The 13212-nt window shown below is 35.3% G+C and overlaps 1 pseudogene; it reads right to left on the bottom strand.

Moving 5' to 3' along the window:
• Positions 1-9967: 9967 nt before the first annotated feature.
• LOC149193263 (damage-control phosphatase At2g17340 pseudogene) lies at positions 9968-11696 on the bottom strand (annotated as a pseudogene).
• Between the last annotated feature and the right edge of the window lie 1516 nt (positions 11697-13212).

The raw sequence follows: 13212 nt of genomic DNA, 5'->3' as shown, positions 1-13212 counted from the left end.
ATGAAGTGTGTGTGAGATGCATCCTCAATGATCTACGAAAACAAAAAAATATTACCTCCTACTAATTAGAATTTGAGTATAATAACAATACTACCGAATATAAAGCACTTATCTTCAGTTTGAAAAAATCTATTGACATGAAGGTAGATATTTTGATTATTTTTTTGTCATTCAAAGATAATTGTTTGCTAGGTCCATAATGAAATTCATTTTTTATCTCTACCCCTAAGAGGTTACCAATGAGAGGTATGTAAACATATAAATTTTATTTAAATAATTTAATATAATTTCCATTCTTCAGTCTATGAATGTTGCCATTGATACTTTGGCTAATGTAGCTACTAGATTTACTCATTTGTGCCATAGATTTCCATCAAATAGATTTTCAATCCCATTGTCCCTAATGTTGTCACTAATTGGTGGGTATTCAATGATGATACACAGGTAGTGGAATTCCTAACTAATGGATACATGTTCAAGGATGGTGTTATTAAGGAAGAACAAAATTACAAGAAAGGGGAATATGAGAAATAGCGTTAAAACATGAATAGGGGTAATATCCCCAGATGGGTGGTATCACTTGATTTTTTTTTTGATCTACAATTTGAATTTTGTGTAGCTACTAACACTAAGACTCATATTTCCACCCTAGTTCATTCACTTTTCAGTCTCCAGGAATAACCAAAACCAAAAGTTTGTCAATCTAAGCAATTAGTGCTCATTGATTCCAAAGCACATGTTTGTCCAACTCTTCAGAAATACCAAAGACATCTTTGCATGGACATATGATGACCTAAAATCATATGAAACCTACATCATTCAGCATAAAATTGCAATCAAAGACAGTTCCAAGCCATTTTTGTAAAAGTTACAGAAGGTACACCCCACACTTGAGTCATTAAAATAGAAAGAGTATAAAGAGTTAACATATGTACAAATAAATTTAAATTTAGAAATAACACACGGGTCTCAAACCTTATCCTAGTGAGAAATAAGTTAAGAGATATCAGGCTCTATGTCGATCTTATACACCTCAACTGAGCCTCTGATAAACATAATTATCATATGTCTCCTATTGATCATGAATGATTCAAATTGATCCAAAAGGGATTAATGGCCAAAAATTAAAAATCATCGAAACAGGCGAAAATATCGCCGTCACGTACAGTTGAAAAAATGATTCCAACACAACTTGAATGGGAACAATCTAACTTCGTAGGAAGAAGTTATGCAAAGTCAGAGTTTTTAAGGAAAACTCCAAAAAGTCAAAGTGAACTGGTCAAAGTCAAAGGGTCAACACATGGTTCTAGAGGTCAAAGTCAACTAATGGTTCCATATCATCATTCCACGACTTAGGGTTTAGATTGCCACATGGCATCACAATGGTGCTAAGTGGCAAACAATGATTGGAACAGATGGACCAATATGATGTCTACAAGTGGCATTGACTCGGTGACAATTGGCCTTACCGAGGGAAACACGTGGCCTATCTCGATTGGTCAAAAGTTAATTAAGCGGACCAACAAACTGAACAAGATTTGATCCCATGACCTTCGCATTGCAAAATTTTGTTAAACAAAACAACGGATTGAACAATATTTGATGACGTGACCTCTACTTTACAAATACAACACTTTACCATCTTTAATGGTTATTAAATTAGTCTACTCCTAACGGACGGATTTAACCATATTTGATCCCGTGACCTCCGCATTACCAATACGACATTTTACCATCTTTGATGGTTATTAAATTAGTCTACGCCGATTTTATTCGAAGTGAATATGAATTGCATTTGGCATAAAAAAATAGGAAGAACCTTGCATTCTTAGCGGCTTTTCCATATTCACCGACACTCTGAAACTATCCAAACTCCGACATGTCCATTCAATAGTAAACGCCTTTGAAATCTTCGACATATCATATATTATGGTGGTCTTTATTTTAATACATTGTATTATGGATTGGGTGTTACTGTAATAAATGGTGGTGGAACCATATTACATGAAGTGACAAGGATATATATATGCGATATATTTGATATATATGGAGTTACGTGGAAGGATTATGGAGGGATAAGGGTAATAAATGAGATATGATGGGAGGTGGTTACGATATGGTGGATAAACTATATCATTTGTTTTATTTTTTATTTTTTTATATTATGCATTGTGTCGTATCACACAACCACACCGGGAAGGTCAACATTTGATCACCCTATATCTCATATTTTGTTATAAAACTATGTCAATGCACCACAAGATCAATAATAAGTGTATGTTTATGCAGCAAGTGGAGTTTTATGAAAAAAGGGCAGCACGATAATTAAACTTTGGCGAAACATTTCAGGTAAATCGGGAAGGTTTTTTCAAATCGAAAACTTGCTATAGTATTTAGAGACGGAGAAGAACACAACAAAGTCAATTCCGACTATAACTTTTGATGTATTTTGAAAATTTTGAATAAAAAGGTTTCCCCATTAAAGATGGAGCCAAAGAGATAGGTTTCAAGATAACCAAATTCCATTATCAATGTGTTGGTGTCATTTTCTCTTATGTGTTTGGTTATTTCTCTTTATTTTCTGCTAATTTTCCTTTCAAGTTTCCATTGTCTTTTAAATTGAGCTTTGTTTAATGTTGATTTTAAATACATGAAAACATTTTAAAAAAATTAATAAACCAATATCAGTGTCAATTGGGATTTCAGGTCAAGTGGTATCATAACGATTATTGATAGTTTTGTTTAAATGTACATGATCACCAGGGGAAGAAGCATTTATCAGATTAGATGTGGATAAAGTCTTGAAATGAGGGAGGTTGCAGGATTTGGTGGATCTTAACCATAGTATTCAACTGGAAAATGCAAAGCTCAAGAAGCTTCTCAAAACCACAAATGATGAGAAGCGAACATTGCATCTCAAGCTGCAAAAGGCCAAGAAAGAGCAATTTTGAGAAAAATTTGCTATACCTTTTTTAATCCAAAATGATGAGATTTCTGTACATTCAAAAAATATGTCATACATCCTCACCACTCAAGATGAAGTTGGGGATACCTCCTATGCATTAGTCATACAAAAATATCGAAAAGAATATTGGTCTGGTAGTAAGGCATATGAGATGTCAATTGAAAGAATGAACATAAAATATTCACAACATGCATGCACCAGAGACAGTCATCCAAGGTATAATAAAGTTAAATTTTTCAACATTATTTTTTATTTTAGAAAGACTCACGATGTGAAAATCTTATGGAATAGAAAAGCGTGCACTTTTTTTGTGTTATCTAACCATCACATTGCCAAGTCCTAGAAGAGAAGAGATTTTTACAAAAATATGATGGTCATGACGAAGGAGGAAAAGTATGAAGAAAGTATTCCAAACTTTTGTGACGATAAGAAAGATCTGAAACAATCTTGCTCATACTGCAAGAAATGTGGTTACGTCAGAGAACACTGCTAGAAGCTACACCCTGAACAAAAGCCTAAGCAATTCCAAGATTGGAAAAGGAAGTGAAATGGCAAGCAGTAAGTGGATCGAACAACACAGCTAAATCATGAACCTGAGTCTGAACATGAGACTCATATTTTAGCAGTGGGAATGAGAAGTGAAAGATTCCCACCCATGTCTGAAAAAGTGAGAAAAACAACTGATATGAAGTAAGAAAGCAAAATGAATGCTTGGACGAAATAGGAATCAAGTTGGGAAACGAAGGTTTGAGGACAAAGAGCTAGGGTTTCAAGCTTCTGCAAGCGTTGAACTCCATGGAGGGGTGCAAAGGGGGGAGCTCCACTCCCTCTTACAGTCAGGCAGTGGCCAACCAAGGTAAGAAACTGATAGAAACTGCCAATGGTCCTTTAGGAGAAGGGAAAAGGAACATTGAAGAGGAACAAGATTTAACTAAAACAAGGGAGGACAATATAACAAAAGAAAATGAGGAAGAAGACAAGAAACAGAAAGAAGAAAAAAAAACGCAAAAGGGGCCATGTAAACCCAAGGCTGAGGTCACACCTAGAGTAGTTTTAAATGATCCTGCTCTGTAGGCGCACAGGGACGACATGCGGACCTATGTTATCATTTGTAAATTCATAGGATTATGGCCCACAGAAAAGGCACAAGGAGGCATAGATCTACATCTTGGGTCAAAGGGTTTCTTCACTGTGGTCTTTACAAATATTGAGCACAAAGACAGGGTGTTTGAAGGAGGGCCCTACTTCTATGTAGCTGCAGGCCTCTACTTGCGGCCTTGGATGATGAATTTTGTCCCAGAGCGAGAGACTTTCACCTCCGTACTGGTCTGGGTAAGACTCTATTCCCTACCTCTTGATTACTGGCAAATTGAATCATTATTTGCCATAGGAAATAAATTAGAGCATTTTGTCAAAGCATATGAGGCCACTAGAAGGGGGAAATATACTTCCTTCGCATGAATATGTGTGGAGATGGATCTCTCTGGAGCTCTGCCGGATGAGGTAATCTTGAAAGTTTTTGATGAATAATGGGTACAAACAGTAGATTATGAACATATTCCTTTCATATGTTGCAGGTTCCATAAGCATGGGCACCTATTTAGAGATTTCCCTCTCAGTAAAATAGAGAACAAAAGTAAATCTACTACAATGAAAGAAACTGAAAACTTTCACAAAGTGGGATATAGAGGAAAAGGGGGCAAAAGGGGGCCAAAGAAACATCAAACAGAAAGGCAACAGGCCAGTCTGAACAGGTTCCAAGTACTAGAAGAAGAGGAAGAGATAACAAAAGTAGATCAGGTAATGGAAGGCAGCCCAAGGGAGAAGGAGAAAGAAGAAAATAGTGGGCAGACACAGGATATTAATAAATAGAAAGAGACAATGCTGAGTGATGGAGAACTGGAAATGGACCAAGAAATGACCCAGCGTGAGATGGAAATGGAGGATCATGAACTGCAGGATATTATTGATCGGGAACACCTAGATCTGGAAGGGTTCTTGAAACATGGGACCATGGGAGGGGTAGACTCACTACCTCAAGAAGAGTTCAATAGAGTACAATAGTTGTTCATATGAAAAACTCAGGCTAAAGGGCTGGAAAGGCAAAGAAACAATGAAAGGCAAGGCAACGAAGGTGTGAAAACTATGAAAACCACACCAGTATTAGCTCCCAGAAATCCAGGAAAGAAAAGAGGCAGAATGAGTTATTGATGGAATGTGGAAAGCTAATGATAGATTCAGGTAAGATGAAAGACCTAAGGAGCTACTCCTTTACAAATCTTTCATAATGAAGTTCACATCTTGGAATATCAGAGGTCTAGGTAGTAAAAGAAAACAAAGAATACTTAGCAATAGAATGAAACAAGAAGCTCCAGATATGATCTTTATCTAGGAAACTAAATGTTCCATTCAAAAAATAAAAAAAATACACAACAAATGGTTCAATAAATACGAGTTTCTAGAATTCAAAGCAAATAAAATAGCAGGAGGCATACTCACTCTTTGGAACCCCCAAAAGATTGGCATAATAGATGCTGAGGCATCTAGGAATTATTTATCAGTGGTTATTCAGCCTGTGGGAGATAGGGAGACTTATCTGGTTACAAATGTTTATGGCCCCCAAAGACTGGATGATAAACTCAGGTTTCTAGATTCTCTTGTGGAACTAAGAGATAGACATGCAGGAGTACCATGGATCATGGGTGGGGACTTCAACATGATCAAATCACTTTCAGAGAAAAAGGGGGAACCAGAACTTTAAGCAAAGACTCTATAGCATTTCAAACTTTTATAAACAATATGAAGCTAGTCGACACTGATATGAGTAATGGCCTCTTTACATGGAACAATAAGAGAGGAGGAGAGTCTCAAGTAGCCTCAAAGTTAGACAGATTCATAATCTCAGAGGACCTTATGCTCACCGACAAGGAAATGATAGTGAGAATTCTCCCCTTTGGAGGCTCAGACCGTTGGCTTGTACAACTTGAGGTTCAGGGCATTGACATCCCTAAGAATAGACCTTTTAGATTTGAGAATATCTGGCTCACCCACCCAGATTTTATCAGCAACATTGTAAAATGGTGGACAGAAGATCTGCATATTCAGGGTACAAGAATGTTTCTGCTACACAAAAGACTAAAACACATCAAGCTCAAAATCAAAGATTGGAACAAGAATGAATTTGGCAATATTTTTGAAGCGAAAAAAGTTGTTGAAGATAAAATGCAGGAACTTAATCATGCCCTTATCACGGATGGCTTTGATAGAGTTAGAAATGATCAAGTCACCAAACATCATCAATATTGGGAGAACTTATGTAAACAAGAGGAAATATTTTGGAGACAAAAATCTAGAGTTGAATGGCTAAAAGAAGGGGAGCGCAACACTAGATTTTTCCACAGATCCACCATGGAAAATAGATCTCATAATAGGATCTCTTCGATCAAGGATGTCGAAGGCATCTACTCAATAGTCATGAAGATATAGAAACTGTGTTAGTTCAACACTTTCGAGGTATAGCAAAGGAGACCATTTCAGATAGAGCTCATTTTATCAGGGACTTAACAAGGCATATACCTAGGCTAGTAACAAGAGAGGATAATTTCAATCTCAATAGGCCAGTGACTGAAGAGGAGGTTAGTGAGGTCATCAAAGAAATGAAAAATGGTAAAGCGCCAGGCCCTGATGGTTTCAATGTGGATTTCTTTAAAGCTTGCTGGAACATTGCTAAACAAGATATTCTGAATGTAGTGGAGAACTCTAGGATGAATAGAACCATTTCGAAGGTGCTCAATACTTCCTTCATCTCCTTGATCCCCAAACAGGACAATGCTTAGACTCCAGACAGGTTTAGGCCCATAGCTTTGTGCAATGTGGTGTACAAGATAATATCCAAAGTTATTGCCAATAGACTCAAACCCCTTCTTCCTACTCTAGTTTTGATCCAGACTTAAACAGGAACACAATAAAATACAAAGATAACCATAAAGACAAATATGCAGTGGAAATAATACTTCATTTCATTACTGTAAAATACTGAAATATGCTTACAAATAGAAATGGAAATAACCCAGCTATGGCGATGGTAGCTTATCTCTGAGAAGAGATGTGTCGGCTACATGCCTCTGAAATTTTCTCCAAAAACTGTGTTACAATGAGGCTCGAGGGCCTATTTATTGTTGAGAAACAATGGAAAACCCTTTACATTCCAAAGCCTAACCCTAGAAGATGAAACGCCAAATTGTGGGCCCCGTTTTTGGGTAAGTTGGTACATCAACTTCCCGGGGTCGCGAATTGGTCGTACTATCTCCATTTGACGTGCATGATAGCCCGTTGAAAAGATCTCTTTGAGGACTACGACGAAAAAGATGATTTTTAGACAAAAAAATTGTTGGCAGTGGATTTTCCAAAAAACATCGTTTAGGGCCTCAAAACAGCTCCGGAAGTTTAGGACCCAAAAAACTACTAAAAATAGTAAACTGTGCTATAATTAAGGAAACAGAAAAACAGAAAGAGATAGTTGTGGGGGTCCAAATGGGATAGGTGGGTGGCCACCAACATCCACCTGGATCACATATACCAAACTTTTGACTCTTATTGTCAAATTTTACATTATTTATATTAATAAGTTTTTATCAGATTGCATTTATTTTAATAATTTCATGATAACATGCATGCACAACCCAACTACATAGATGAGCTTCTGAGTTCATTTAAGGGGTAGTTGACCAGCCAAGAAAACCTCCTCTAGTGCATGTTTCCATGGCTCAATCTCCTCCACCTCTGCCTCCACCTCATAACACTCATGGCCTAATAGTTTAGGTGAATTTTGTTATTCCTAAGATTTCAAAATTATCCTTTTCTAAGTTACATGCATCGTAATTAATTCATAGCCTAATTATAATTTGTCTTTGCCATTATGTACATAGGCCCAGATGCAGAGGTGTGTCGAAGTTATAGTTATGTGGACACATGAGTGGGATGTTGGGTATGGAGGAATTGAGCCACAGGAAGGGGAGCACCAAACCCAGATTGATCAAACCCTCATCCCACTTGAGTTCCATTTGCACTTGACTGAGTCACAGGTAGGGAACCATTTAAATACATAGATCAAAATCATTTATTTCCGAGTTGTTTATTTTTTACCAATAATGTTTTAATTAATTTGACTTTGAATATGTTATATTATAATACCAAATTATGGGTTGTCACTTTGCATAGCGAAACACACATAATTGTTCTATAAGCGATAATTTCTAGAGTGGATCATAGATAGTTTGTATATTTTTAGGCCCATTTCATAGGGACCATTCACATGTGATGTACAAACTTTTTATATTTTCATACATGCATAGTTTATGGATGCATGAACATTATTTCAATTTATGGATGCTTATTATTTCAGTTTTTGGATGTTCATGTGTATAATTTAATTTGTATATATTTTCATATGGATAGTTTGTTATCATACATAAATAACAAGATAACAATTTTGACTTCTCAAGAAATAAACTAAAAAAATAAGTGCAACCTCAAACTATGATGCAAGTCATTTTGATACTTAAAATTAAATAAAATATATGTTCATGGTTCAATTAAAATACACAAATAGGATTGAAAGGTGTTTTTAATTCAATTTTTGAAGATGTCTTCAGCTAGTAACATTCAACTAATAACCTGTTTTATTAAATTTTATTTATTTTGAGGCCATTTAGAACAACTTAGTCATAACACATGATATAAGTCATATGTATTTGAATTTAATACACCAAAAACAAAATTAATGATACGTTTTTAGATAATTTTATGATATTTAATGAACTTTCCTAAATATGGTTGGCTATCAAACGTTTCAATGAATTCCTTAACTTAGGAAACTCAATGAAGAATATTCAAGAAGTAAAATTTTACAAAGTAACAATTTTGAATTCTAGTTTCATAGACTAAGGAAATACGTACAATATTGTTATGATGCAAGTCACTTTAATACTTAAAATTAATTGAACTTGCAATTACCCCTAGAGGTGAAAAGGTGCATTGAAGGAATCAAAGATTTAGGACAATCATATCATCATAAACACAACCTTCTGGTAAATGCATCCACATAAGGTTGTCAAAACTATCCAATGTAAGCACCATGAGGTGAGCACACTTTTCACAACCTATACATGAACAAAAAAATGTTAACAGACCTTTCCTAGTTGTGTCACACCCAACTATATATCTTTTCTCTATCACACAATCCTCCCCTTTCCAATATTCTATAGGGTTTTTCTCCACTGATATGAGGCTATTGATATTTACACCAACATGGTTGTTGTCGGGGTCATAGAAGTCTACTCTCTTGATCGTATCAAATTCCACTATGAATAAGTGAATGTATAACCACCCGTTGTTGGTAAGGGAAATCAAGCCTGGATAATTATGCCACAACACCAATGTGAGATTTGTGGTGCATCAAGATGAAGGCTAATCCATGTGTCGTCTCTCCATATGCAATATAAAAATTTCAGCCCACATGATGGATGAAATAACAAAAGACACCATGGACACACATGCGTAATTTTGGGAGCCTAAAATAAAGGAGAAAATAAATTTTGTACAAGTTATTTTGGCTAAATAATTAGCACAGGCCACTTGGTTTCCTATTTATTGCTTTGTATGTGTAGGGAATGAGTGGTTCACCGATTATGGTTAACAAATCTAAAATTAAGTGGATCATTTTATAACTAAAAGAAATGATGGTACTTGTGAGCCGAGTGAGGATGAGCTTCCATGTGGCAGGGTCATTTTAGCTAGCAACATGACCATGCTCCATCAAGAGTTGAAATGAATGGTGCAACTAACTTACAATTAAAGTTACATAGTCCTTCTCAAGCATGAAAAGTTGGAACACACTTATATATAAGAAGGGGCATGGCCTTCCAATGAATACACATTAGACATTATCCACATTTGATGAAATGGAAGAAACAAAGTTTGGTCTCTTGGTCTCTGGCCATATTATAATTCACATTTGAACTGCACATAAGGATTAGTCTCTTTTGCAGGGCACATACCCTGAAAAGCAACTAGATATGGATCATTTGATAAATATGCAAGATTAGCAAATAAATAAAATTTTTCTATAACTTACAATAAGAAGGTTCTTTTGCATATACTCCTAGAATATATTCCCTCCCATCTTTCATCTCCTTCACTTTCGAGATAATTTCCACCAATTCAGACGAATTAACATCATTAATGGATGGTAAATCATTGGTAGCTAAAACCACTTGTCTACCTCGTTGAAGAAACTCTTTTGCAAAAGGTAATTTCCCTACTACAAGATCTACAACAAAATTATCTGCAAACATGACAACCTTCTTCCAAGATTTACTCATCGAGCTTGACTTGAATATTTCCAAGTCGTTAGTGAGCCATGGTCAAGGTAGTTAGTTTTCACAATGGGCTGAAAAAGACATGTCATCCCTTTCAAACACTTTAGCAAGATATGCAACACCCAAATAAAAAATATTCCCTCCAAATATTCCCATTATCAAGTTTTCTAAATGCTTCCCTGCATCTTCAGTATTATCAAAGAGTGTTACAGCTTGTTCATATAGGATCGAATATTTTGCATTTTCTTATTCCTTGAATTTATAAAATAGGTCTTTGAAACTCACCTCCATTAGGCACTTCTCCTATAGTCTCCACAAAAATACACAATTAGATGATCCTCTATGGCTTTCTGGATCTTCCTATAAATCACCCAGTATTTTTTCATACCTCTCTAAAAACTTGGTTGCTCTAGCATGGGAATCTAAAATAGAACCATATAGCTCTCCATGTTTCTTGAAGGAGGTAGTGGACTTCCTAAAGATGCTGATCCAAGCGAGCTCAATTGGAGTGGATATTTGAGCTCACCATAAACTTGGCTTCAAACGTGATGGAAAGATTGTGGAATAGTTGATCCAACATTTAGAGTCAGATGGAGATCCTCACAAGTTTTCCTCACCTGATGAGCTACTCATTGTTGACCGAACACATAGGATGATGAATACAACCCCACCGTGAACCGCAAAAGATAGGGACTGTCGAGTGAAGTATGAATGCGATAAAAGAGTTCGAGTACCCACAAAGTGCATATCATATATTTTTGAACTCTCTCAAAACATCCACCATAAATACGATGGTGATACCATTTAATGGCTACTCAAAGCATATGGGCTATCTACAATGCCACCATTGCAAGCCATTCAATGACTTCACCATGTATTTTTTCTTCCACCATCTCTGATACGATCTTCAATGGAGCTTATGTTAGTCGCGTCAGCCGTGATAATGACATATTGATTCCCTCTTATGATGATCTACAGGTGTTAAAGTACATTAGGAACGAGGAAATTTTATAGAGCTCACTCTAAATGTAAATCCAACTTCACTACAACATGGGTTTAAACCTCTTTCACTTCCCTACAATCTAAAATTTCCACCTTCCATAGTCGGGGGCACTGCAACTGAGTTGAAATTCACTTCTACCCTTAGAGGCAAACTGTGACACACACAAATTCTATTAACTTTCAGTCATTATTTCCCAATTCTAGAGGAAGAATGAGAGTGAATGGTGGATTGATTTGGGAGGGGAGCATAAGCACATTTGAACCACCAAAGGAATTGTACAGGGTCTGTATGTTTATTCGATGGGTGTTGTGAGTAAAGGAAATGACACCATCGCAGATCGGCTCTCCATTGAATGATTAGTCAAACCTAGGAGTGATCCAAGAGTCTAAACCAAAGAGAGCAAGTGCTTATCTATATATTCCCTACGCACTTGTTATTCTCTATCAGGAAAGGAGAGTATGACACCGACTTGAACTTGGAAGATGACAAAGCACTATTTCTTCACCCGCACATACAAATCTTTGAAAAAGGATGGACACGTGTCATATTTATAATTGATAGAGGACAACAAAAATAGAACGTTGAGATTGGCGAGTATGAATAGTGTTTTCCCAGCGAAATCCCACAAGGAGGACACCTTCGATGCAAAAATATCATGTACATTAATTTAATTTTGAATTTGTAGAAAGTGTCTTTTAGTGCAGTCAATGTATGTTAATTTAAACAATTAATGATATGTTTCTATAATTTTATGCACTTTCTTAAATTTACTTCTCTATCCAAGTATTTTAATCAATTTCTTATCTTAAGACTTTCAATTAAGAACATCCAAGAAGTAAAATTTTACAAAATAGCAATATTAGTTGTCATATTGGCTTCTGGAAAGTGTCTTTTAGTGCATAATTGATGCATGTTAAATTACAATGATTTTAATTTAGATGTCAAGATGTAAACTAATAATAACTTTTATTCGAATTTATTTCTTTTGAGGTTATCTAAAAGAGATTAATAGTCATAACATGATATATATATATGATTTGTTGCACTTTTTACATTCCAATATGAAGCATGTGTGTAACTCTTTCCATATTTTATATGAAATTGGCACATGATATATTTATTAATAACATAAAAATATTTCAATTTTTCTCATAACCTAGATTGTTGAATTTCCATTTTAAGTAAAATAATATATCAACTTGGTTGTTACATATTGGAATGGATTTTCTAGAAACCAAATATGTGTGACATGTATATAGATCTATACAATATCTTGCATGCTCAACATGAATACTATACACATAACATTTAAAAAATTTAAGATGATTTTTTTTAATTAAATCTAAATCTAAATAACTATTGATTCTAAATTTTAAATCAATTTTAGGTCTATGGGGTAAGGATCTTATCCCTAAAGATAAAACCTCCTTGAAATTGAGTGTGCTTTAGAAACTTAAGAACCTCAAGGAAACTAAATCTGATATAACATATATGTACACCATTATGAATCCATCCTAGGTAAGAGGGAAATTATTTTCTATTCAAAATTACAAAATTAAAGGAGTATTTAACTCTCACATTTATAGATTAGAAAAATCATACATTTGATACCTCTCATATTATATTAGATTACACTTGACTATTATAGACTCGGCTTTAGGGCTTTCCGTTTGCATCATCTACTCATCTTGCCAATGGCTCATAGGAATGAAAGTCTCCATAATACGTTCAGGATTTGATTATATCATCTTCCATCTCCTTGGTTCACCTTTCTTTGTTTTGATTTCTACGAGATTGATTTGAGACACTATGAATAGATGACTGTATTGGCAAGATATATATTCAAGCATAAATCTCTATAAATG

The sequence above is a fragment of the Pinus tabuliformis genome, chromosome 2_2 (genome assembly GCF_031772625.1).
Source record: "Pinus tabuliformis cultivar Carrire ecotype Pingquan chromosome 2_2, CPIR1, whole genome shotgun sequence".
In the NCBI taxonomy this organism is placed as follows: domain Eukaryota; kingdom Viridiplantae; phylum Streptophyta; class Pinopsida; order Pinales; family Pinaceae; genus Pinus; species Pinus tabuliformis.
The sequence above is the reverse complement of the archived record's forward strand: the minus strand, read 5'-3'. Positions and strand labels throughout refer to the sequence as shown.